Here is an 11,917-nt window from a genome sequence, read left to right as displayed (position 1 = left end):
GTCAGAGAGAGATCACAAGCAGGCAGAGAGGCAGGCAGAGAGAGAGGAGGAAGCAGTCTCCCTGCTGAGCAGAGAGCCCGATGCGGGGCTCGATCCCAGGACTCTGAGATCATGACCTGAGCCGAAGGCAGCGGCTTAACCCACTGAGCCACCCAGGCGCCCCGAGAATTCTTTTTTTTAATGGGCGTTTTCTTCATACGGCAGAACCCCAAGACTTCGCTGTGTGTGGGGAACATGACTGTCACCGAACCATGCCTCCCTCTCACTTCCCCATGCACACAGCACCACAGAGCACAGACTGTGGCTACTACTTTATAAGGCTTGGAGCCCACTGCTTCCCCTCCAGTGAAATCTTCGGCAGAAGGGCTAAAGCATCCACCTTGTGTTAAAGCAACATTCCTCCCTTTTTTCTGAAACTCTCCCCTCTGTTTCCCTTCTTACAGTTCACCGGAGTTTGAAAAACATCAAGTAAGTCTTTCTACAAGTTCCCCACAAAAACTGTCTTATCTTCTCATTTGTAACAGAACTTCCGGTGGGCACAGTTGAGGTCAGTTACCCGTCACTGCCACGTGACACCAGCCCTCAGCTCCTGGGAGGCCTTCAGGACAGCTCAGGACCCCATGTCCCCACCACAACGGACTTCCAATGGCCCCTACCCTTGAAGTTTACCTCAGCATGAGAACAATACCATAGTTTCCCTGTGTCTCCGGGACTCCACGCTATAGAAAGTGCCCCAACCCCTCATCCACACTCTAGACAAAAATGAACAGTCCTGGGGCACCTGAGTGGCTCAGTGTGTTGGGCCTCTACCTTTGGCTCAGGTCGTGGTCTCGGGGTCCTGGGATCGAGCCCCACATCGGGCTCTCTGCTCGGCTGGGGGCCTGCTCCCCCCCACACCCCACCGCCTGCCTCTCTGCCTACTTGTGATCTCTGTCAAATAAATGGATAAAATCTTAAAAAAAAAAAAAAAAAAGAACAGTTCTCTCCCTGTGTTCAGCCACACCCCTACCACCAGGCTCTCGAACTGATCAGCCCTTAGCAAGAAACGCACATTTCCTTCCCAAGCCTCTTCCCAGCCTTTAGTTTCAGTCAGAAACCCAACCCCTCAGCTTTAGCTGTGATTTCTGTCATTCTTTCAGAGATACCTTAATTCACAGCTCTTAACAGGGCTGTCCTTAAACAACTTTTTAAAAAAATGTTTCTGAAAGATTTTATTTATTTATTTGAGAGAAAGAGAGAGAGAGAGAAGGCACAGGCAGGTTGGGCGGGGGGGCAGAGGGAGAAGGAGAAGCAGACTCCCCAGGGAATCTGAGGCGGGGCTCAATTCCAGGACCCTGAGATCATAACCTGAGCCAAAGGCAGATGTTTGAGCAACTGAGCCACCCAGGTGCCCCAGTCATTTAAAAACTTTGTGTAGGGGCACCTGGGTGGCTCAGTCGTTTAGCGTCTGCCTTCAGCTCAGGTCATGATCTCGGGGTCCTGGGATCGAGCCCCATATCCGACTCCCTGCTCTGCAGGAAGTCTGCTTCTCCCTCACTCTCTACAGCTCCACCTGCTTGTGTCCCCTCTCTCACTATGTCTCTCTCTGTCAAATAAATAAAAATACTTAAAAAAAAAAAAAAAAAAACTTTGTGTAGGGGCACCTGGGTGGCTCAGTGGGTTAAGCCTCTGCCTTCGGCTCAGGTTGTGATCTCAGGGTCCTGGGATCGAGCCCAGCGTCGGGCTCTTTGCTCAGCGGAGAGCCTACTTCCCCCTCTCTCTCTGCCTGCCTCTCTGCCTCCTTGTGATCGCTCTCTCTCTGTCAAATAAATAAATAAAATCTTAAAAAAAAAAAAAAACTTTGTGTAATTTTGAGAAGTTCTTTAAATATCATCCTTGCCTGCCCTGCCCTAAGGACAGGGTCCCACCTCATCAGTCTTGTCAACTGCAATACACCCCATGTTAGGCCACTGCTGGCACGGAAGGGGCTCTAACTGAATGTCTGTTAAATGAAGAAGTGGATGAAAAACCAAAGTTTCCCCTACCAGTCTTGGAAATAGCCCCTATTTACTATGGCTAAATGGCAACTTTCTACCAGCTTACCAAATTATTTATTTTACTGATGCAAAATGAAATCAATAATACCAGATGAGTAAAAGCCTCAGTTCCTTTTCAGCTGAGCTCCCTAAGTACTGAGCCTAAAGAATAGTTCAAATGGATCAGGCCCAGCACTTTCTGCACTAGCAACGAAAGGGGGGAGAAAAATGATTTGCTTTCACAAAGGAAAAGCAAAAATAGGCCAAGACAAGGAAATTATACAAGAAAATGAAGCCTCATTGGGTCAACCCAGCACTACATGGCCTGGGCTGTGCACAGACTTCTGGTTGACACCGTTGACACCCGTGCTTTCCCCACACATATGCCCAAAGTAAGTTGCAAAATGTGCCAGCATCCACAGCTACTTTCTCGAGACTTAAAGAGTAACATATCTGTCGAAGTCCCCAACATTATCTGGGGACGTCTACCAATGCCTGAAATCTAGATCTTACTGAATCAATTTTCCTGACCCATTTTAAAACACATTCTGCACACAGAATCCTGGAGAGAAGAAGATACAGACAAGTGTTATCATGAATAACACTAAAGCCACATTACTAATATACTAGGGTCCCTTTTTTCAGAGAAAAGTCTTCCCCACCTCAACCACTCCCAAAGAAAATCAGTATAAAACTTTTCCCCCTATCTTCTGACATTTTAAACAATTAAGAGAACAAAAGAGGGCACCTGGGTGGCTCAGGTCATGATCTTAGGGTCCTGGGATCAAGCCCCACATCGGGCTCTCTGCTCAGTGGGGAGCCTGCTTCCCCCTCTCTCTATGCCTGCCTCTCTGCCTACTTGTGACCTCTCTCTCTCTCTCTGTCAAATAAATAAATAAAATCTTAAAAAAAAAAAGAAAAAAATGAATTAATAAATGCACCCACCCTACCACAGTTCGCAACAGGATTTCTCATAGCCCTTCTCTAAAACACAAACCAAGTCTCCTTTGAAATACCCCAAGAATGGATCCCGCAGTCCATGGGGGCAAGAGGCTGTCTGTCACAAACAGCCATAGCAAGTCCATGACACGAGACCAACCCCAAAGTTTCCTCTCCCCCCCACAAAGCAACATTATAGGAAAAAGGCAAAGCTACTCAACTCTGACCTCTATTCCAGAGGGGCATACATTTTGCTTCCAGTGTTTCTGGTGTCCAAGGCCATAAGAGGGTTGAAGGACAATATCCAAAAATTCTGATATTTCCTATTTGAGTTTCTTTTGACTTATGTGCCAGGGTCCTCTTATTTCTGAAGGAACGCTGATCATTACAGCGGACAAGACTCTTTTACCATATACTTCACACACAGACTAACAAGTCACCACTGTATTGCAAAAACTCCCTATAAGCCTGTATGCAGATTAAGGAGCCCCAAGTTAGGAACAGGAACAAAGATTGCACCTGATAGTACAAAGCCACAACTTCCTTCTTGTAAATTCTTCTGACTTCCAAAAGTATTGCATCATCCTCATGCTCCATCCACTTGTACACAGTTGTCTCCAACATCTCTTTTTATTTTGCATGGAGTAATGAAGATGTCCAAAACTTCTACAAGTGGAAATTGGAGAAATGAAACGTCCAAAAACTTTACAAGTGGAAAGTGTATGCAATAACAAAAGGATTCAGGGCCAAATCTACGGTTGAACAATGTGTTGTTTTTTGGCTTTTTTTACAGAACACACGCACTCCAAACCACTCACTACTCATGGGGAAATCCTTTTTTTTACTTTCAGAAGTAAACATCTAGCTATAAAACCTCGGTCATTCCTTGTTCTACAAAAAGAGTGTCTTTGCATCACATACGTCTCCTCAATCGCAGAATTTTGCTTTTTAAATATTTTAAAAGCTGAAGTATTTATTTATTTATTTATTTTAAATAGTCAATCCAAATCTACTCTTGAAATCTAAAGAACACAATCCCTAAAACTTTTCTGTCGGTTCATTCTTCCAAATTATGTGGAAGGTACCTAGTTTTTCCTATTTCTTCCCTTCCCCCTTTTGTATAAGTAGTTATTTTAAGGCTATAAGAAAATACACTTCAGGCAGCTTGTTGGTATTAATCCTGTGTGAAAGTGGCACCACTACTGTAGACTATGGTTATTCAATATATTTTAGTCTGATGTGACTGGTAAAGATCAAGAATCAGTAACTCCTTCCTTTATTCACACACACACATTCTCTCTCGAACAATCCCACCATGGCTGCCAAGCCATACATCAAGCTAAGATGCCTTCATCCTTAGGGTGTGTTTGGGTGGTAGGCGTAAGTGACCTTCTTTTCTGTATTTTTTTCAATTTTATAATAAACATACATCATTCTATACTAGAAAGTTTTCAACTTGAAACTACAAACCCTAAGAAATCTCCAGACAGGCACCTCAGGTTCTATTTCAACTTAAAGGAACTCCAAAGTAATGGCCAGGCAAACGTAGTCAGAGGCAAAAACTAACATACCTGTTAGCAAGAAACCCTCAAGTTAAAGAATGGAAAGCCTACAAGCCTCATCTCGTTGTTTGTATTTCTCTTTAATACCATACACATTCTAATCAAATAACTTAGCTCTACTATTGTTGACTGAAGTGTTTTTTGATCGTTTTTGGGTTTTGTTTTTTGTGTTTTTTTTGAGGAAGGAAGGGTATGGTATCTTGATGCAGAGATTAAGATTTGCAATTTACCGTCTCAACAGGATTTCTCTCCCAATTTCAGAAGGGTCTGTTACCATCCCCTATGCAGCACGTCAAAACTTGGCCATACATAGCTGTGCCATCCCCAAGGGACCCGAAGATGCTTGGAGAGAAATTATGGGAACCCAATTTTTGGAACTTCTCGGGTTGCAGACGCCACCCAGCATGCTGGGTTTACTGGAAGAGTGGGTACGTAAAGGAATAAAAAATGGAAAAGTTACTTGCAGACTGTTTGGAAACACAGCGACGGTCACCTTTAAACCAGCGGGACAAACCCCCCGCGGCCCCTCCTTTGTCTGCCCAGGCACAGGCTCGCTCCGGCCCCGGAGCCAGCTCCGACCACCCCGAGCGCGGCCGCGCAGCGAGGGGCGAACCGGGCGCCTAGGGCTCGGCAGCTGGCCGCGCGCTGCGCTCCCGGTGGGCAGCGCATCCAGCTCCAGACAGGGTCTCTCCATTTTCAGGGCCGAGGAAGCAACAATAAGCCGAGCGGAACGGCCTCCTGGGCTCCCCTTCCTCGCGGCGACACCCGCCTCCCCAGAGCCCCTCGGGCTGGGGGCCACCGCGCCGGGCCCCACCACGCCCCGGCACCCCAGACCCTCCCCAGGCACGGCGCGGGGTGGCCGGGGCTCTCGCTCGCCCACCGCCCTGCGCGTCTTCCTCTAGCGCACGTAGGGACCCCCGCCCCACCGCCCGCGCCGCGCTGACGGCCGGCCGGGGGGAGGGAAAGCCGGCGGCCCTTTCCGCCCTGGGGTCCCTCGGGCCGGGGGTCGGGGCTGAGCGGGCGGCCGCGCAGTCTCCCCGGCGGGTACCCGCCTACCCCGAGCTCCCAGTCTTTGTGTGCAAAGTAAGTGCGGGAGACGAACCTACCTCGGCGCGCTCACAAAGGCGCGCGGCTCCCTCCCCGGCGCTCGCTCCGGGCGGCCGCGGCAGAGCCCAGCGGCCCGGCTGCTCAGGGCGGCCCCAAGACGGCGCGGGCGGCGGCTCCGACGGCAGCTGCGGCGGGTCCAGCACAGGGTGGCTCTTTCACACCCCGCGGCCCCGCGTATCCGAATTAAGCGGCGGGGCAGGGCTGGGGGCGGGGTGCGACTGCGGAAGCCCCGCCCCCAGCCCCGCCCCGCCGCGCTGGCTGCGGGCTCTGCGCTCGGGACCGCGGCTGCGGCGAAGGGAGTGCGCCAGGCCAGGCGGGAGCTCGGACAAAGTCTGAGGTTTTGGTTCCGGGAGGTTTTCCTTCTGTTGTTTGAGTTTGGCTGGCTTCAGAAACTTGGAAAGAAGAGAGGGAAGGTTGGAAGAAAAATACTAAGTGTCACCAGATGAGAGAGAGAAATGGGGAATCGAAGGTGGCAGGAGTAGGATCACGAGGGCCACAATTAAAGATCTTTCTCTCCCTCTCTCTCCGCATCTGTCTCTGTCTCCCTCAGGTACTCGCTGGTGGGCGTCTGGCCTCCAACTCCACTCCATGCTTGTGAGCCTTAGCGAGACTGTGCCCCTTGAAATCCTGCAAATACGTCACAGAAGAAAACTCAAAAGGAATCAGGGAGGAAAAGGAAACAGGTTTGTTGGAATTGTATAAATTTACTGTCAAACCAGGACTTGAAACCCAGTGACCTGGAAATTTACTCATATTCCTTCCCTGTCCCCATTCATCAAAGAGTAACTGGAGATTTAATTTGTGTGCAAGGAGGGAAGGTTTGTTTCACCTCCTTTTTTCCCCTTCTCTGATTTTCGTTTTTTACAGCTGTCTTAGAGCAAATTGCTTCTTGCCCAGCCCTAAGACTCAGATTACCACGTACCTGAATCACGACATCGAACAAAAATGAGAAATACCTAATTCAGAGTAGCAAAGGAGGACAGCAGTTTGGCGGATTTTAGATCAAAAGCTTCTTAATTTTCTTGGCAAGAGATGAATAAGGGTTTATTTGCCAGGAAGTTTTTCTGACTAAAACAGCTTGGGTCATGATCACACGCAAGAGTCATCAATTATGATTTTTGTTAACAAATGACTTACTCCAAAGATGGTCTAAAGCCACAGCCCTTCAAGGGCCTGACCATCTCCAGGTCCCTGAAGCCCACTGAGGGGAGGAATCACTTGCCACAGGATTTAGAGAGAAAGAAGCTCTTTTCAGCCCAAGAAACTGACCTCTGAGAACTTTATCCATAGTGTTTTCTACACATCTTTCTTCTCTCCCTGTCCTTGCACTGTGTTGTTTCTGTGATTAACTGAGGGTCTGCCAGTCCCCAGATCAGAACCTGGGATCCAGCCTAGATTTTACTTTCACTCCCCACATGGAGCCAATCTTAAGTCCTAGAAATCCTACAGAAGACCCAGATATGCACCTCCCCATTCCACCAACATTGCCACGGTTGGCCTTTGGTGTCTGTCATCACACTGTGGTCTCCCAACTGTCCCCAGCTTCTAATCACACACTGTTTTCCTCCAAACTTCTCAGGGAACTTTCCAAGTACAAATCTGCTCAAGTTAAACACCTTTAACAAGTGCCCAATTCCTACTACATGATCAAGTCCAAGCTCCTTACTACAGTACACTTTTTGCTATCACCTTGACCTCTTCCCTGTATTCTTCCAACATGCCCAGACACCCAGAGCTTCACTCAGCTGGAGTGCTGTATTTGCTGAATGGGCCTGCTCTGTGAATACAAAGACTGGAGGAAAGAATCTGTCACTTGTTTGCTCTTCTACATGTCTCCCCTCTGCCTAGCATACCTTCACTCCACTCTACCCCCACAAGGGTTCCTCTCTTCTCTGAGACCCCTTCCTCTGAGAAGACTTCCCTGACTTGCTCAGACTGGATGGACATTTTCTGTCCCTCTTATGCCTAGAGTAGGCTGGTAATTATTGCCCTGTATTGTAAATATATGTCCTCCTTGAACAGAGTTTACACTTGATATGTTTATCTTTATGTAAAGATATACACTCTCATGCTTAACATAGTATCTGTCATAAAAAGTGTTGGGAACTGAATTGCGTCCTTCCCCCAAGTTCATATGTTGAACCCCTAACCCTCAATGTGGCTGTATTTGGAGATAGGGCCTTTAGGGAAGTAATTAAGGTTAAATGAAGTCATAAAGGTGGGGACATAATCTGCTAAGACTGGTGACCTTATAAGAAGAGGAAGAGACACCAGAGACTTCTCTCTCTCACTCTCTCTCTCTCTAAAACACTCAGAAAAGAGGTCATGTGAGGACATAGCCAAAAAGCAGCCATATGCAAGCCAGGAAGAGGCCTCACCAGAAACCAACCCTACCAGCATCTCAAACTTGGACTTCCAGCCTCCAGAACTGTGAGAATATAAATGTCTGTTGCTTAAGCCACTGTTATGGCACCCTGAGCAAACTAATACAAGAAGTATGCATTAAATTCTAGACTCTAAACTTGAAAAACCACTAACCCACCAGGGAGCCTGTAATGTCCCCTTAAAACAACCTGTGACAAACTTCTGTGATGTCAGGACAGTGGGCAGAGTGTCTGAATGTGATAAGTGAACACACAGCATTTCCCCTGCTTTCTGAGAGGAATGGAAATGTGTATCTCATCCCATAGCCTGGGGTATGTCCACAGTTTCATTGTCATTACCCTGCCCTGGTATCAGGAAACATAATTTAAACAAAACCAGTAAGAGGAGATCAAATCTTTTCTTTGAAGTTCTTGAGTCAAAGCCTTCTTAAAAGACACCCACACCCATTTACTAAGTCCACTATTTGGGGCTGAGTATTTCACATTCTGGGAATCTTAGGGGGAGTTTTGATTCAGGTAGGATCAAGTATCTTGTTTGGTTTGGGGCTCTTGGAATTACTGTGGGTAGAGCCCAGAAGAACTTTAAGGTTATATTTATATTTGTATTTATATTTGTATTTATATTTGTACCCATATCATCTACCAACAGTGCCTGGAATGTAGTAGGTGCATGGTAGATGTTTGTAGAATGAACACGCTTAGATTTTCAGGGCACGAGTAGACTTCCCAGGGTTAGGTCCAGTAACAGCAAACTCTTTCCCCTAGTCTGCTGTCCTTTTGATTCCACATTCTGGATGTGAACAGGACTCCAGGAAAGGTCAGTGGCATAGACACCTCCTGTGCTCTGGTTGGGTTTCTGTTCCTGGGCCTACATGGCTTATCCAGTGGCATCAGGGTCCTTTCCTCACTGGCTTTCTCCAAATACAATACAAAGAAAATACTCCTCTGAAAGGTTTTGATTCACTTAATCTATTGGTGATAGAATCCCTAATTTGACATTCCTGGAAAACATGATTGATAATTTCCTATCCTATCACACTCACCTACAACATCACTGGTACGCTCAACTTTAATCTCATTGTTGTTCTGACCTCTTGAGGCCTTTTAAAGTTACTCTGAAAGAAAACTGAAGAAAGCAGAGAGGTACATCTGGGGACATAAAGTAGAGCAAAGCAAATCAACGTGGAATGAGATATGCTGTTATCTCCTTCGTCGGTCACTTTTCTCTGTGCATAATCTTGAAACTGTTATGTTATGCCCTGTTATCCTTCCTGAAGGGCTCCAAAGAGATGAGAAAGGTTTCACGGCACCCTGGAGGTAGGAAATTCATTTTTATGTGTATACTCTCTTGTATCCTAAATTTTGTGCTGTGTACATGGACATCAGAATAGATAATCCATTCAAAAAGAAATAAAATTTTAGGGGCACCTGGGTGGCTCAGTCGGTGAAGCATTTGACTCTTTGGTTTCAGCTCAGGTCATGATCTCCCCATCGGGTGACAAGAGTCCTCATCAGGCTCCCTGCTCAGTGGAGAGTCTGCTTCTCCCTCTGCCCCTCTCTCTCCCTCTCTTTCTCAAATAAACAGATCTTTAAAAAAAAATTTTTTTTAAATTTTAAAATAGCATTTAAAAATCCTGTTCTCTAATATCTGTATCAGTTAACTATCACTATCTGATAAATTACCTCAAAACTTAGTAGCTTAACCTAAGAATGAGTGATTTGCTCACAGTGCTATGGCTGGCAATGGGGGCCATGCTCAGCTGAGATGAGCTCCGTTTGACCTTAGCAAGTCTCTGTCATGTGTTTGCCCTCAGCTGGGAGGTCTGCCAGGGACTAGCTTGCTCTGGGTGACCTCAAAGTCCAGATACTGACAGGAGCTGTCTGCTTGGGTGCCTCAGATGTCCTCCACATAGCCCCTCAGCACGATTGCTGGGACTTCCTCACGGGGCAGCTGTGTCCAAGGGGGTGAAAGAGGAAGCTGTAAGGCCCCAGGAGGTCTACGTTCCAGGTCATTCTGTGACATTCTATCATTCAAAAATAGCACAGAGCCAGCCCTAATCAGAGGTTCAGGGAAACAGCCTCCACCCCTTGATGGTAAAAGCAGAGGTCACATTACAAAGGGACCTGAGCTGGGATCCTAGGATAGGAGGAGTCCTGGCAGTCATCACTGAAATAATCTTCCCCTGAATTGGAGTTGAGGAACTACACAGTGAAGGGTAACTGTGACAGTTGAGAACAATAGTCTCAAGGGAAATCATTCTGATTTATAAACAAGCAAAAGCCACCTGCAGGGGAACATAAAGCTCATGACAAAAGATTCCCTAAATTGGTACTGGCCTCATGACCTGAATTGATAGATCAAAGTAAAGATGTGATTTCTGCTTATTCATTTGTGCTTTCAAATAAGAAGGACACTGGAGGGAAAAATGGCTTTAGTTCTCTTAAAAAGCTAAGCTTGACCAAATTCCAAAGCAGTGTATTTATTAATTGTCTATTGCCGCATAAGCAATTATTACAGACTTAACAACTTCAGGCAATACCCATATATCAGCTCATCTTTGCTTTACTCAGGCCTGGCCTGACTGTGTTCTGTGCTCAAGGTCCCCCACAGCCAAAATCTAGAGCTTGGCATAGCCTATGGCTCATCTCATCTGGAGCACGAAGGTCCCGTTGGTAGAATTCAATTCCTTGTTGGTCCAGTTTGTCCAGTCTTTAAGATTAAGGTTAAGGTCCCCGTTTCCTTGTTGGCTGTCAAGTAGGAGCTTCTCTCAGATTCTAAAAGCTGCACACATGCCTTCCCATGTGGCTCTTTCCATTATCAAGTCAGCAAAGGCACATCAAATCCTTCTCCTGCTTCCTATCTCTGCCTTCCTCCCCTTTTATCTCCCTCTATCTCTGCCTCTAGACTCATTTACAGTGCTAGTGTCATTAGGCCAGGCCTGACCCAGATCACCTCACTATCATAAGGTCAACTGATGTGACCTCTGCAAAACCTCTTCCTTACGTCTGCAAAATCTCTTCTCAGCATGCCTAGATGTATGCATCTTTTAAAATTAGTAGTATTGGGATGCCTGGGTGGCTCAGTGGGCTAAGCATCTGCCTTCTGGCTCAGGTCATGATCCCAGGGTCCTGGGATGGAATCTCCCCTCTTGGGCTCCTTGCTCAGTGGGGAGCCTGCTTCTCCCTCTGCCAGCCACACCCCCTGCTTGTGCTCTCTCTCTCTCTCTCTCAGACAAATAAATAAATATTTAAAAAATAATAATTAAAATAAAATTAGTAGTATCTAGAAAGGATGGGAAGATAAACCCAAACCAAAAAGAATGTGCTAAAAGCAACACCATGAGCTCTTATATTAAAATAGTCCCTTTCCATAAGCATTTGCGAGGAAAAGAGTGGAGCCACTTCATTAAATATGCTAATAGCACAATAATAAAAATGAGTTTTCTCCCCTTTAGTACTTAATCTGCTACAAAGCTTTTTGCAAACTCTACAACAGAGCTATAATTCATAATGTGACTGAACCGTCTGCCATTTCTAGGGAGTTTAAAGTTTAAGAGATTTTAATTGCAAAATTTCTAATAAACATGTTGCCTAAAATGCTTAATTTTGTTTTTGTAAAACACTTGCTATTTGTTATTACTAATTTTAAAGTCAAATGGTCTCTATAAAATAGTGATTAAAATCTAGCTAAATATCACCTAAGAATCAAGAGAAACAGCTGTTAGCCACATAAACAACTCCTGAATGATGTGAAGATCTGAGTTTTATGTCTTTTTTTTTTTTCACATGAATCCAGCACCAGAAAAGAGGATTTCCTGCGAGTCTTCCTGTATACTAAAACAAAAATCTCTAAAAGGCAAAGAGAGGGAGAAAACCCCTCAAACTCTAATCCTGTCAAAAATATTAAAAT

General features: G+C 46.0%; 1 protein-coding gene across 2 annotated transcripts in view; it reads right to left on the bottom strand.

Moving 5' to 3' along the window:
• The window catches only part of FAM107B (family with sequence similarity 107 member B), a 75,435-nt gene extending 69,752 nt beyond the window's left edge, over positions 1–5,683 (bottom strand). The window contains exon 1 of one of the 2 annotated variants that reach the window (XM_032880942.1): positions 5,623–5,683. The gene's annotated coding sequence lies outside the window, so the exon portion shown is untranslated. The remainder of the gene's footprint in view (positions 1–5,622) is intronic. The other variant, XM_032880945.1, reaches the window with a different exon arrangement.
• Between the last annotated feature and the right edge of the window lie 6,234 nt (positions 5,684–11,917).

This window comes from Lontra canadensis, unplaced genomic scaffold (genome assembly GCF_010015895.1).
Source record: "Lontra canadensis isolate GAN:19392208 unplaced genomic scaffold, GSC_riverotter_1.0 scaffold72, whole genome shotgun sequence".
NCBI lineage: Eukaryota > Metazoa > Chordata > Mammalia > Carnivora > Mustelidae > Lontra > Lontra canadensis.
The sequence above is the reverse complement of the archived record's forward strand: the minus strand, read 5'-3'. Positions and strand labels throughout refer to the sequence as shown.